This window comes from Hipposideros armiger, unplaced genomic scaffold, assembly GCF_001890085.2.
Source record: "Hipposideros armiger isolate ML-2016 unplaced genomic scaffold, ASM189008v1 scaffold_38, whole genome shotgun sequence".
Lineage (NCBI taxonomy): Eukaryota > Metazoa > Chordata > Mammalia > Chiroptera > Hipposideridae > Hipposideros > Hipposideros armiger.
The window spans coordinates 4,927,018-4,942,589 of NW_017731388.1; positions in this window are offsets into that span (position 1 = coordinate 4,927,018).

Here is a 15,572-nt window from a genome sequence, read left to right on the forward strand (position 1 = left end):
TTCATGGTGAGAGAAACAAACTCTATGTGGAAAAGCTGAGAACATAGGCAGTGGTTAGGACGCAGTTTTGGAGTCCAGCATGGAGCACTCACATTCCGAGATTGACCTCTAGCTCAGCTGCCCAGGGACTCATTCATGTCAGAGTGTTTGGGAGATGTGCTACAGAAAAAGAGCTGTAATATCCATGTCTCTAAAAATTTCTCTGTCACCTTTATGACTAATAAAAGAATGTAACATTTGTAGGAGGAAAGGACATTTTATTTCATTCTGTTTTGGTAACTGGGATAACTTCCTCACTTCATCTCAGAAGTATCAAAGAATATCATCAGAGTAATGTGGTTGTGGAAACCTGTTTGGCCTCCCTGATACCCTTTTCCTTTCTTCTTCTACCAGCAGAATCCCTCTTTCCTGGAGGAAACCCATTCAGTGTGAGTCAGGTGGGGCAAACCCACTGCCGGTAACAACAGCAATTGTCTGACCCAGTCAGAATACATATGCCTCAAATATAATAATCAATGAAGGATGGGTATATGATATGAGGCTTGCTAGAATCCTCAGCGTAATATTTCTGCAGGAGCCATTAGAAAAATCTACATTTTTTCTGAGATGGATACAGCTGAAAAGAGATGAGTAGGGAGCCAACAATTGCCATTTGTGACCACCTTTGGAGAGAAAATGTCAAAGAGGGAGAGACAGAGTTGCAATGATGTTTGTAAATCCCAGAATCCAGCCATCTCTGAAGGCATATCTGTCCATTCACGTCCCAGGTACACACATCAGTAAATCGCTGGTTTTGTTTAAACAAGTTTGAGTTGGGTTGCTATCATGAAAAACTGAAAAAGACCCACATCATAAGAATCAGGAATCCAAGGAAAATGTGAGCAATGACAGGAAATATACCAGGGACATCAGCTGCTGGCACAAGTCACTAAAATGGACCATGCGAGAGAACAAAGAAAATGCTATGAGGAGAAGTTGGGCCCTGGTTGTCCGCAGTCACATGTCAGATGCCCTAGGAATGTCATAAAAATAACAAGAAACAGTGAGTGGCATTCCAGATGACCTGCCAAGGGTCCACCACAAAGAGATGTTGTTTGTTTATTGTTTCTATGAGATTGTACCTCTCAAATTGGAGCGACCTAGACAACTAGAGTTTATGATTATTGTTTAAAAACCACTTTCTTTGAGAATAAGATTTTCAGGGAGGACTATAAGGAATCACTTCCGTTCAGTGCACACTGACTGAGTACCAATTTCGTTCTAGGCCTCTGTGAGGCAGGTGCTGGAGGGAGAACTGTACATGGCTGGCTTCCTTTCAAGTTTACCAAAATGGCTGTCAGCATATCACACCGCTTGGCCTTCACTGCAAACTTGTAAAAGTGAAATCTGAGTGCCAGGAGGTTGCTTTTCAGAACATAAGATGACAAAAATCTAAAGTGCTTCCTGAAGAATTCATATGAAAGCAATGAAGTGCCTTTGATTAATTTGGGCTGGCATGTGTATATGTGTTTAACTGAGTATTATTTTTAGCATGGGTTGCAGGCATCAGCTGTTTATCTCTCTTGCTCTCAATGTCATCCTGCCTCACTTCTGATCCACCAGCAATATGGCCTTCTTCCAAAATGGCAGCACAGGCAGGGCAATCCTGTGTACTCCCCTCTCCCCCTCCTGCCAAGACGGCTTTCTTTCCTTAATGGAGAGATTGCCCTCTTCCTAACATGTATTATAGGGAAAGGTTTTTTGCTCAAACAAGAATAATGCGCATGCTTCACATCATGGTATATAAATGTTTCCATGAGGAGTAGCACAAGTTGGAAGAGACACTATTTAAATCTCCTTCAAATCCCTTTTTTTTCCATCGCCTCCAGATTTTCTGCCTGGAGCCACCACCCTGCATTGAATACATGGCAATTTGATGTAGACTGTGCACCTGGCAAAGGGTTACAAAGCCAAGAGCAAAGGAAAAGTTGGGGAATGTAATAGGGAAGACGCAACAGCTCCTTTGGGAATCAAACCATGGTGATTCAGAAGGAAACATCTGGTGCTGAGAGGTTAATTCTGCGGGAGAAAGTAGCACGTACGACTGGCATGGGATGCCTATAAAAGGGGTACGAAAAACCTATCTTCATCTGGATTTGACTCATCTAACTAGGCCGTAGTCACTCCTCTCCCCAAAATCTTGCAATTTTCCACAATGTATTTATTGCAACACTCAAGAGAAATCCTTTTGCAGCTCCTACTGCAATCAGGAATGTGGGTCCTAGGATAGCTTTGAGTATGTGACCAGCCATCACAGAGGATGGAGGGGGGCCCCCACTCCTTAGCACTCTACAAAACAGGACAGAAGGAAAGGGCCTGAATGTCACTGAGTCCTCTCACCAGAGAACAAAGAACAGAGCTTTTCAGAGCTTCCTACGGGCATGCACACAGTTAATTTAAACACATTCAAATTAACAGACTGTGTTGACTGAAGGGTGCATTTCTCTCTGTTTTGGATAAAAACTAATTTAAATGTGGTGGTACCAGGCTGAGAGCACATTCCTACAATGAAGTAAACAAATGTTATTGCCTTCACTTAGAGAGTCTTGCCCAATTAGGTTGATTATAGTGATCACAGAGATGTATCCTGAATGCACAAGAAAGTAGTAATGCTCAGATTTGTTATATAATATTTATAGACTCTGCAGTAAAGCTTCAGACGAATTAAAATATACAATCTTGTATTTGCAGGGACGAGCGGAATGTGATCCACATGTTTGCTAAGAGCAAGACACGGAGCCAACAAATTCCCTGACATTCACGTTGATAAGACCTTTTCGGAGAAATTGTAAACTTGGGGCTGTAAAATGCTATTTTAAACAACAGAGAAGCAGCTCCTCCGTCACCTGAAAGTTTAACCCCAAATCACAATTCAGTCTCGGCTTGACTTTAGAAACTGCCTCTATCATTTTCTCTTAAGTAGGTCAACTTATGAAAAGTATACACCAAATGAAAATAACCTATGTCACATCGTGTACCATCTTGTTATTTTATTAGCATACCCAAAGTGTCATTAGTGAGCTGATTTACTAAGATACTGAAGGATTAAGTATGGATTTTATCCTATTTTTGTGACTGTTAAAGGACATGTCAAGGTCATTAAAAAATAAAACAATTTTTGAAACCACTACTTGTTTTAACCATAGAATCTATTCATATCACAACTAAGTTGATGAGAAAGAATGGTATAATAAATGGGCAGCAGCAAGGCATGAGGAAATTCCGGATGAAGCATTTAACCTCTCTGGGCCCTAGTTTCCTCTTGTGAAATGACAGAGCTATTGTAGGTGATTTCATTGGCTTTTTTTCCAGTCTTAACCACTGCGATCTTTGATTGTTGACACACTGATACTATGGATGGTAGCCAGGGAGGGGAGAACAAGCCTGAGAAGTGTAAGCTGAGACAAACACTGGTTCAGTATGGTAGTCATTTGTAGTTATTTGAAAAGAATAGTGTCCTCAGGAATAGTCATTTGTAGACTGGAGGGGCTATAAATGAATGAAGTAGAGAAATATATGTATTTATATACATATACATATATCTATGTAGATACTTATAGATGTAGATATAGATGTAGATAGATGAGATAGAGATAGAGATATAGAAGATATAGATATAGAATATGCTTGCATTTAAAATAAACGTTTCGTGCAATTTCTTTTGCATAATATGTGACTTCAGGGAAATAGCTCATTGTTTAGGGAAAACACCTCAGTGACCTCTTTGGGTGTAAAAACTAAACCTGACTGTGGAACAGAAGAGAAGCAAGGGGATCTCCATCCCAACTCCATGCATATCTCTGGACACCATCTGAAAATGGGAGAAAGGAACTGGCACCAGCAGAAACGGTTCCCTGGCCATCCTTGCAAACCTGATTTCTGTGCTCCCTTTTCTAGCTGTGTGAACTGGGGCAAATGCTTCAGCTTTTCTGAATCTCAGCTCCTCAAAGCGATGATGTGTTTATTCCAAATGTTTTAGTATTAGTCTGTGACAGCGTCTGCCTGTCCTTCACCTTGCTTTGAGTTATACAGCTGGGAAGATTCACCTGCGTGGACTCAGAAGCACCCACGCGCTGAGACCACAGAGGAAGCCAGACCACGGAACAATTTTTGGTCTCTGGAGAGGACAGAACATAGGAAGAAACCAGTAGGATATGGGAAGCCACCAATTCGAATAGCATTTGGCTCAGTATCAGACTTCCCTTTGCTGATGGCATCCCCCACTAACTCATTGTCTTGCATTCCTAACATGGAGCTGGATTGCTAGCAGATTGTAGGGTTCTGACACTGGTGTCAACACAGTTTGTCAGTTCAGTCATTCTTCCCTTCATTCAATAATCATCTACAAGCTGCCAGATACTGGGAATATAGTGAAGATAATGCACAGACCATGTGCTAGAAATGTCCCAAGTCTAGTACACTCTTTCTTGAATTTCAAATGCACATGAACAACTGGAGAACTTGATACAATGTGCATTTCTGGAGACCTTCCCTAGAGATGTTGATTAGGTAGGGAGCCAAATTTTTTTATATTTTTATCAGGTTTTCCAGGTAACTCTGCTGTGGGTTATCTGAAGATTTTGAGAAATTCTGACCTACTATATGTTCTCCCTTTCCTGTGGCTCAAGAACACCAGCATCCCTGGAACCAGTGGTTCCCAGTCCTTCCCAGGGCCTACTCCCCCACCTGCCTTCATTCTGCCCAAGCTCTTACCAGCTTTGCCCCTTCTGTGCGTGTCCCTCAAGCTGCCCACAGACTGGCCCTGAGCACTACCACAAAATTACACAAACAGTAAATAATATATGGGTTTGGCTACTCACATAAATGAAATGGACTGCAGGACTTTTGGGGATTGTATGCAGCTAAACCTGTAACACATCACAGCACACAGTGAAGTGGAGATTTGGGTACCAATCTGATGAATTGAATCACTGTAGTCAGTTTACTCAGGTATGATTGACCCCAATGTATTTCAGAGAAATTTATCTAGACTTGAATAGACCCTTACAAAAATAAAACCACCTCGAGTTGCCATCACTTTGTAAAGTCATTTTGCATGTAAAGGCACCACTAGTGTTCAGTTGGGAGGCATTAGTCCACCATAGTATTTATGCAGAGAGATCTAGATCCTGTCAGTTTAAGAATAAACTATCATACCTAAATGTTTTGTGGTATATAAAAATTTTTAATATATATATGTATATATATATACATATATATATACATATACACACACACACACACACACATATATATATATATATATATATATATATATATATATTGAGTTACAGAAGCTAGAATCAAAGATCAGATGATCAAGTTAATCAGATTGATGCCAGATTTTGAATGGAAATAATCAATGGATCAATACATCCACAAACCTGCATTGAGCACATGCACAGGGATACATATGTATAGGTACCTAAGTAAACTATCCCATCGATAGGAAAGCACAGCTGGAAAAGAAATTGGAAAAAAATTCAGATCTTTGGGTATTTTGTTTGATTCATTTCTTTCCATAATTGTAAAATGCACATGGGAGTGAAATTTATGATCCCTGTGCAATAGAAAAGCATAATCTCAAGTTAGGGAAATGATGGGACCAACTGCTGGTTTCTAAAATGTGGTTAGGACGTGTATTTAAAGAGGACCCTATCAGGCCTTTATTCTATGAAATAGCTAGACAAATAAATCTGAGGCATCTGAGGCTAATGGCATCTTGAGAGATAATGGATATTCAATCTGGGAGATGGGAAAGAGATAAATCCTTGGCCAGGGTATGTTAAAAAAAAAAAGAAAAAAGAAATTCAGACTGCCTGTTAAACTGCTGGATAGACTAGTCCCTATAAATTTTCAAAGGAGTGTCCTGGGTTTCATCCAGGAGGTTATTGCAAATGAGATGCACACCGCTAAAGCTCTCCGCAGCTCTTCAGAAATTTTAGGGCCATTTCATATAACACACACCTGATGCCTGTGGTGAATCACCAGTAGTTCTTGGCAGAACACAATCTTTAATACTCTTAAAGCAAACCCAAGAAAGGGTAGAAAAATCTCCACTAGATATTTTCATTCAAAGACCAGGTAGATTCCTAATCTTGCCCACTATTAGTTACTTTCCAAATGTTAAAAGGGAAATTAGAGGTAATTCTTATTAGCATTTTTGTTTGTTTGCTTCTGGGTAGAGTGTACTTCACCTATGTCTTTAGCTGAGAGCATCCCTTGTCAACTCACAGGACACAGGGATTCAGTGTGATACAGTAAATAGTTTTTAGAACATTCGTAATCCATATCACTACCTTTTAGACAACTTCTCACATACATAGGAAAGCAAGCTTTCCATAAATATTCCCCCCACCACACACAAAAAATATATTTCTGTTAGTGGTGCAAGGATGGGAGGAGGAAGACAGTGTGAAATGTGTTCTTTTCCACTTTAGAGTTGGTAGGTAGAGTAACTGCAAAAAGCCTGCCTTCTTCCCCATGTCCATGCTCTTTGTATCACTGTGACTTGGCTCTTCCTCTCACTAAGAGATGGCATCTGTGCCCCCAATTCTTGATTCTTGGCTGGCCTTGAGACTTGCCTTGTCTCACTAATAGTTTGGAGCCTAGGCCTCATAAGGCTCACCCCTCTTCCTCTTGGTCTCCTGACTCTGCCTTTAAATTAACCCATGGCTTTTTGGTTAGAGAATGGGAAACCAAATCAAAGAGATTCCACCTGCCTGCCCCAACCAACCTCTTCCTAGAGGAGCCTCTAGGCGGTTGACCCCTAAGGATGTCAGAGAGCCCAGCCAATAGCAACAGAGGCTCTGTTTTCTGACCTGTCACTGATCACAAACCCAGAATCGCCCAGTTGACTTATAGAGTCATGGACAGTAAGAAATGCTTATTGTCTTAAGCCACAAAGTTTTGGGGTTATTTTTTCTATTTTTTTTTCTTTTTGGTTAGGAATAGTTCATAGATATAGTTAGTAACATTAAAAAGTGAGGAAATCAATGGAAAGAAACAATATGATTTTTTTTCCTCAAGAAGCAGAAATGTCTGTTCTGTGTTTTCAGACTACCCATCTTATTTGGTGAAGGCCAGTACTTGTACTCTCTTAGCATTGCATAGGGGAAGTATCCATGATGACAATGACAATGACATTGAAAAAGTACAAGCTAAAAAAGTCCCAAAGGAATGTGGGTGGGGGTTATGTGATTGGGAGAAAATTTTGTATGCCTAATGATATTTTCTGAAAGGACTTTCAGGTCGGTACTATACATTCAAGCCATGCATCTCATTACGCTATACATTTCATTAGGCTATAGGCTTCATTAGACACTTGAATCAAGAATCTCATTACACACTCCAGACACACATCTCATTATGCCATGCATCTCATTAAGCTCCTAGCCAGGAACAGATGTAAAATAGACAAATTTCAGCAAGGCTTTGATTCCAGCCCACATGGCATTCTCATCAACAGCGAAGCAAGAGTGGACCAACAATTGGGTGATTTTTTAATGACACTTGACAAAGAGGAACCAGCTCAATCAAGCGCTATTAAATTACCAAGAAGAAAAAATAGCTTGGTGTCAAATTCCACTTTGCTGTCCACTCTAGGAATGTGTGTTCCGACTGTCAATCAGGAATCACCTACCAGTGAAGAGCCGGAGAGGGGGTGGAAGAGGGCGTGCATCTGCAACATTGCAATCATCGGTCATGAGGCAGGCATTCAACAAAGGGTAGCATCAATGTCACCTTGAGTGTGGCTTCAGCAATTGTATCTGTTCTGTGTCCCCAGCTTTAAACAGTTGTTTGGCATCTTCATGGATGGATCCCCTTAATGATGTTCCTGGTTAAACAATACTTCTTTTTTCACAGATGATAAAAACCCAACTCACACGAATTTAAGATTAGAACATATCGAGGAGCCCCAAGGTGTGGCTGACTTCAAGCCAAACTATATCTAAAGGCAGAAACAGCGTCACTAGGACACTGAAGTGTCCCTATCTCTCAGTTCTGGTTTGCTTTGGGTTGGCTTCATGCTTAGCACCTTCCTCATGAGATGGTTGCAGGCAGCTTTAAGCTTTCATCATCCTCGCAGCTATCAATTACAGCAAAAGATAGTGTCCTTAGGAAGAGATGACCAAATCCTAGATGATTCTCATTGGTCAATTTGGGTCAAATAACCATTCAGAAACCAATCTCTTTGTATCAGGGGAATGAAAGAATCTGAGTTTGCAGCCCTGGATCATAGGGCCACTCCTAAATATAGTCATGGACTAAAAATGGAAGGAGGGCTGGACACCAGTGGGATGCTAAGTAGACAAAAATAACCCATGTCTACTTCTGCTGTTCTGTCCTGGGGATACTCATAGCTCTGGGAGGGATTGTGCAATATATGTGCACTCTGAGAACGTGGGGGTCTGTCCTTGGTTACCAGGAAAATGCTTGTCATTAATATTCTAATAAGTGACATCTTTGAAGCAATTCAGTGACTAGATAAGTACCATAGATGTTTCTTATGGTTTTGTGCTGCCACAAAATAATTGTTATTCTGAGGAATTTGTCTAGAACGACTAAGCCACCTATAGATATGATTTCTATGTGCGACCAATTTCTGTTTTTACTGGCTAAAATATTCTAGGCACTGACTCATGGTTTAGTGTCTTTAGAAAGTAAAATTAAGGAACATTAAAAAAAAAAAGAGGGGAGAAAATAGAGTTTAATTCCACACCCAGGTGCAAATAACATGTTAAGTCCCTTTTTGAGAATCAGTTTTGGGGGAAAAAAGTAAAGGAGAGGCCTCAAAATACCAGATATTTTGTAAGAATAGAAAGGCAAGTAAGAAGATATGGGAAAAAGGACAGGCGACAATGGGGAATGGAGACCAGCCAGTACTGAATGCAAAATTCTTCAAATCCGTGGCTTGCCTTGGGCCATCCCCAAGTACCACTGTGCAACTAACTCTGAATAAATAAAACTTTAATCTGAAAGGATAATTATTTGGGCAGATAGCACTATGAACTGATGTCCAACCAGAACCGGTTATTAAAGAATATTTTCACTGGGCTTTCCTAGACAGTATTACTCTGAAAAGACTGAGTACCAATGCAGTCTTGACCTTTTGGATCCTTGTGAAGTGCCTTGCCTGTGAAAACATTACAGTTTAAGAATTCCTTCCACATTCCTTTCAGATGAAATGCTGTATCACTGATTGTCCAAAGTAGACAAAGCAGTTTCCTTTTCCAGCTTAGAATTTTTTTTGTTCCTCTCTCTCTCTAAAAAATCATTTAGCTAGAAGATGTTAGAGCAGAACAGAGGTTGGAGTAACTACTATGGGTCAAATTCTAACTTCATGTAGTAATGGACTCCCTCTGGTGCTACATTTCACTTAAACCAACGGAATGAACTATATTTCATTTGCAGTTGATTTTTACCGTAAGAACACCCTAGAACTAGAGGAATTGGATACATTCATGTTAGTGGAAGCAGAAAAGTTCTCACCTACTTCAAACTCTCATCAAGTCTCATTTATTAAAAAATAATAAGCACAGCACTAATGAAGTACAAGTGATAATATTTTAAAATTACCCTGCTTTACCCTTTGTGTGTATGGCTTATCTTTGAGCTTCTTTGTTTTCAGTCTTTCAATTCAAATGCTTGGGGCCTCATCACCACATTCCTGGTCAACTAGTAAATATTGAACTTTCTCACTCTTTCTAGACTTTTGGAAACATATTCTACTTTTTCCGTCTACTCTCCACCTGCAGCTAGTTAAGAGAGAGTTCTGTGGAGTTAAAAATAAAGGATACATGCCCCAAATTCACACTCTACCTCAGATTCAGAATCAGAAGCAAGCTGAATCTTCTCCTTTTTTCCTTATAAGTGCAATATTAAAACCACAGACTGAGATTATAATTACAGGTTATAGGGCAAAGTCAGTTCATTTGCCTGTGATATTTGTCCCCAACAGTCCTTGAATGCAATGACAGATGATTGTCAAAGTCCGTGCATCCCAGGCTATCTCTTTACTTCCAGCTTTCTGAACAATATGGTAGGTGGGCTTTGCAATAGGCATCAATGAGAGTTACAAGGCAACTCATTGTCCATTTCCAAAAAATGCTGAGGTTATTCTTTTTTAAAAACTTTTTAAAAAATTGTCATAGGGACACTAAATGTGAGATCTATCTTCTTAAAATTTTAAGTGCACAATGCATTACTGTTGATGATAAGAACAATGTTGTAAGGAGATGCTTCTTTTGTTTTTCCCCTACCATCTTCTTTATAGCAGGAAAACAAAAAGTAAAGAAGAAATGAAGGACTAGGCATCCAATCAATGTCAAGACAATAGTGAGAGACAAAGAGGTCTTGGTAACTGGGTGTCAATCTTCTGTCTCTCAGGAGCGACTATTAGCCCAGAACACCTTCACCTGGTGATCCACGTGGCTCAAAAAATAAAAGATAAGAGCCTTTAACAGGAAATTATACACTGTCAGGGCATGTGGTCCTGTACCCATGCAACGCCTTTGCTCTTCATGACAATCCCGGGGTCACACTTTCTTGTTTCCATTTTGTTGTGAAACTCTTGGCTCCTGGATTTCATTTTACATAAACTATAAATAATATTTAGATATGCAAAGCCAGAAGGATTTGTGCACTTGGCTAAGGTGGTAGCATATGTAGACTTAAAAAAAAAAAGGCGTTGTGACCTTTGGGTGAACAGTAGAACTTAAAATGCTATTGTTACAATGTGGCATGGGGGAAGCATGATTTAAATGTAAATCTTTTATCTCCAAAACCATAAAAGACTATGCCTTGGAGGTATGAGAAAATGCAAGCTCTAATGTGGAGCATATAAAAAAAAATTAAAACATTTAGTACAGCACCAAATCTGCTTTTCTGAACTGCATTTTGCTCATAAAATACATAGAGTCTGTAGTATTTTATTTATGTTTAAAATGAGCTGTTCCTTAACCATTTCATCTCTGGCTCCTTGGCCTCTGCTTCTAAAATTCGAGATGTTGTTGCTCCTTTTGCCCCATGCTTTTCTCCTACTCCTGACCTCCAAGCTCCTGATGCGCCTCTCAGCCTACCAAACAAATGTTCGTGGGGGCAGTTCTGCACCCTGGAAACTCTCCAGCCTGGTTGCCTCTTGTGTGAGCTACACAGATAGTCAGGAAGGACAGTATCAGTATTGAAGGTCATATCCCCATTTTCGCTTCCGTTGACCAGCTCCATGGCTTTGAGAGAGAAGAGAAAAGATTCTGCAATTTGGTCCAAGCCATGGGTAGGACTGGATTTCTGACAGGTTTTTATATGGGCCACAGATTGGACACAGTTGGAACTCAGGATCCTGCCCAGATTCTGCTCACTGTTTTCCATATGGCTTTGTCGGTGCCGATTGTACCTTTCCAAGCCCAGGTACACTCTTTCTTTTAGGCGTATCCTGTCATTCCCTTGTGTTTTCATCACTTGCTGGTGTATCTACTCCTCCTGGTACCAGAGTCCCTGACTTTTTGCTCTGGTACTGTTTGAGGATCGGGCAGAAGTCTTCTCTCCTTGACACCAAAAAAATGGATACCTTGTGCAGCTGTAAGTGGGGTATTTGTTTTATTTGGGGCCAAGTGCTTGGAGAGAAATTTGAATTAGGAACCAAGTCTTTTGTGTTCTCAGAACTGCCACAAAATAGATACTTGTTAAGAGAATAAATAAATGTATTTCACATACTCCTGAATTTTACATTTATTTCTTTAACTCTTTATATAACCTGAAGTATGCATAACATACTTTTAAAACATTCCTTGTTTCTTCTGCCTGAGATCCTCATGGAACCTTACACCTTCTTCCAGCTTTCCTCACATCCCATATTAGAAGTGGTCCCTTCTTATAAACCCTTACTACGCCTAGCATTTTCTTTCTTAGCCCTAGCACAAGTAATTAAATGATGATGTGTATAACTGAACTATTCCTTAGCCCAACTATTCATATTTCATAAGGAACACAGGTTAGTGACAAATTTCCATGGAACTCAAATACCCCCTCACCCCCCAAAAAAATTCTTTCACATTCCAAAATCATTTTGCACTCTGAAAGATACTAACCAAATTTCTCTCCTCAAAAGCTTTCATGAAATCATAATTTCTGTGGAAATCTATGTATGCCTTCTTACTTGGTTCAGCCATAGCAAACTTATAGAAAGCTGAGGCCCCCAGGGATACAATGAATGCTCCAAAAACATGAAATTGCGATGCTTGGCCAGCAGACCACACATCTGAGGACTCATCAAAGCACTGCAAGCCATGGTAGTTATTCTCTTCAATGCCAGTGTCCTTCCTGACTGATGGAGAAATGAAGGCAAAATGTAGTACAAGCAGCTAGGAGTTACAATGCAGAGTGTGACCACACTTCTAGGAAAATCGGTTAACATAACCATCATTCAAATCAATGCTCCAACTACAGAGGCTGAAGATGAAGTTGAAGGGTTTTATGCAAATGCCCAAAAAGAAATTGACCACACACAACAACAAAACATGTGGTTAACTACAGCTGATTGGGATGCAAAAGTAGGAAATAAAGCAAAATTGAAGATCATTGAAAACTTGGACAAGGAGTCAGAAAGGAAGTAGAAGATCAACTCTTGGATTTCTGTGAAGCCAACAACTTGGCCATCACAAACACATGCTTCAACCAAGCGAACAGACGACTAGACATGGACATCACCAAATGGCCAACAGAGAAATCCAATACATCATGTAATCGGAAGCAGGAGATGGAGAAGCCTGTTTTTTCTGCTAAAACAAGACCAGGAGCAGATTGTGATACTGACCACAAACTGTTAATATCAAACATTAGAGTAAAGAAAGTTGAAGAAGAACACTAAAAGGATCGGAGTGCCCAAATGTAACATAAATAATTCCTGATGCACTTGAAGTTCACATAATAAACACATTTGCACTGTTAAACTTAATTGATCAAAAACCAGAAGAACTGTGGACCAAAACTAGAAATATTTTTAAGGAAGAATGTGAAAAGACAATGCTGAAAGCAAAAAGGAAAGAAAAACCAAGATAGATGACAGAAGAAACACTGAAAATTGCTAACGACAGGTGAGAGGCAAAAGTAAGAGGTGACTAAAAAAATGTTAGCATTCTGAATGTAGTTTTTCAATGCTATCATGTAGAGATAAAGAGAAGCATGTAAGAAAAAAGAAGAGAACAACAACAAAAACCATCACATGAAAAACAAGAGATCTCTACCATAAGATTCAAGAAATAAAAGGAAAATTCAAATCTAGACTAGAGGGCCAGCTGAGTGGCGTGTTGGTTAAGAGTTGACTCAGGATGCCAGCTCTGAGAAGCAGGGCCCCAGTTTGGATCCCACATGAAGGCCAGTGATGCTGCGCCCTCTACAGCTAAGATGGTGAACAACAGCTCGACCTAGAGCTGGGCTCCTGTGAGTCAACGGCAACAGCGTAGGCTGCAGTGGGGCTGGCCAGCAGCTGGTGTGTGCTTTCATGAGCTGCTGTGAGCCACCGTGAGTGGCCATCCAATGGCCTGTGAGTGACTGCCTCACCCAGGAAGAGCACAATGATAATACCAACATGGGCCAGTGAAGCAACGTCCTCCACAACTAGACTGAAGAACAAAAGAACAGCAACTTGTCTGTTCCCCTTTCCTGATTCCCCAATAAAATCTTTAAAAAAAAAACTAACAACAACAAAAACCTAGACTAGAAATGTTAACCAACAAGGAAGCACATTATTTAACCAGATGAATATAAAGGGAAGGTAGAAATAGTGTACTGAAAATCTATACAAGAGAGAAAAAGATGACATATACTTTTTGAAGAAGATGCCTATGAGGAAGAATCTGTAATTCTAGATAGTGAAGTTAGAGCTGCTGTGAAAATATTGGGAAGATATAAGTTAATCACCAGGGATAGGTTTGATTCAGATAGATTTATTTCAGGCCCCAGAGACTGAACCTATCAAGATTCTAACAAAAATATATGTCAACAAATATGGAAAACAAAACAGTGGTTAAAGGCTGGAAATATTCAGCAGTACAGTAACTATAGGACCATTGTTCTTATTTCACACACAAGTAAAGTGATGCTCAATGTGATGCAACAAAGATTGCATCTTACAGGGAGCAAGAAATGCCAGATGTTCAAGCTGGATTTAGACAAGGAACAGGTACTTGAGATATAATTGTGAGCATTTGTTGAATACTGGATTGCTCCAGAGAATTTCCGAGGAAGACTAGCCTATGTTTTATAGATGACAGTAAAGCCTTTATGTGGCTCATCAAAAGCTTTGGGTTGCTCTGAAAGAAATGGGCATGCCTCAGCATTTGATCCTCCCGATGCATAGCATCTATTGTGGACAGGAAGCCACTGTCAACACAGACTATGGAGACAGAGAATGGCTTCCTATAGACAAAGATGTCAGACAAGAGTGCATTTCATTTCCTTATTTGTTTAATCTGTACAAAAAACATCTCATACAAAAAAACTGGGCTAGATTCAGAGAGGAAGGAGAAGTAAAAATTGGTGGAAAAAACATCGATAACTTAAGATAAGCAGATGACGCCATGATCTTACTGTCAGAAAGTAGCAATGATTTGAAATGACTTCTGATGAAAGTGAAAGATGAAGTGCCCCCCCCCAAAAAAAATGCGTTTGAACACAAAGCAGAACTAAATCATGACTACAGAAATATACAACTTTAACATAGACAACGAAGACATCAACATTGTTAAAGAGCTTGCTTATCTTGTTTCAGCCATCAAGTCAGATGGAGGCCACAGCCAAGAAATCAAGAGAAGGCTGAGACTTGGAAGGGCAGCAATGAGAGAAGTAGGCATCATCACTACGAACAAGGATGTGTCATTAGAGACCAAGACTAAAATATCTATATGTCATGTCCCCAATTACTATGTACTGATGTGAAAGTTGGACAGTGAGGAAGACTGACAGTGAAAATAATTCATTTGAAATATGGTGTTGGAGGTGAGCTCTACGATACCCTAGGACACCAGAAAGGCTAACAAGTGGGTCCTAGAGCAAATTAGGCCTGAAACATCATGGGAGGAAAAAGTGACAAAACTGAAACTGTCTTCCTTTGGGCATATCATGAGAATGTAGGGTTCTTTGGAAAAGACAAGAATGCTGGAAAACACAGAAGGCAGTGGGAGAAAGGAAGACCAAATAGGAGATGGATTGATGCCATAAGGGAGCCATTGGCATGAGTCTCCAGAAGCTGAGCAGGGCTGTTGAGGTCAGGGCATTGTGGGCATCAGTCATTTGCAAAATCACCAGGAGCTGGAGCCAACTCAGTGGCATGTAACACACATAACTGAATATTTGTTGTCTTTCGTTCAGCTACATTATAAGCCCATGAGAGCAAAGGATCATATTTATCTTATTCCTCACTGTATTTATAACATCAAAACCATGGTTGACATATAGAAAGCATAATATTATATTTGTCATATGAAAGATGAAGAATCAATCAATGATTTTCAAGGTGTGTGTGTGTGTGTGTG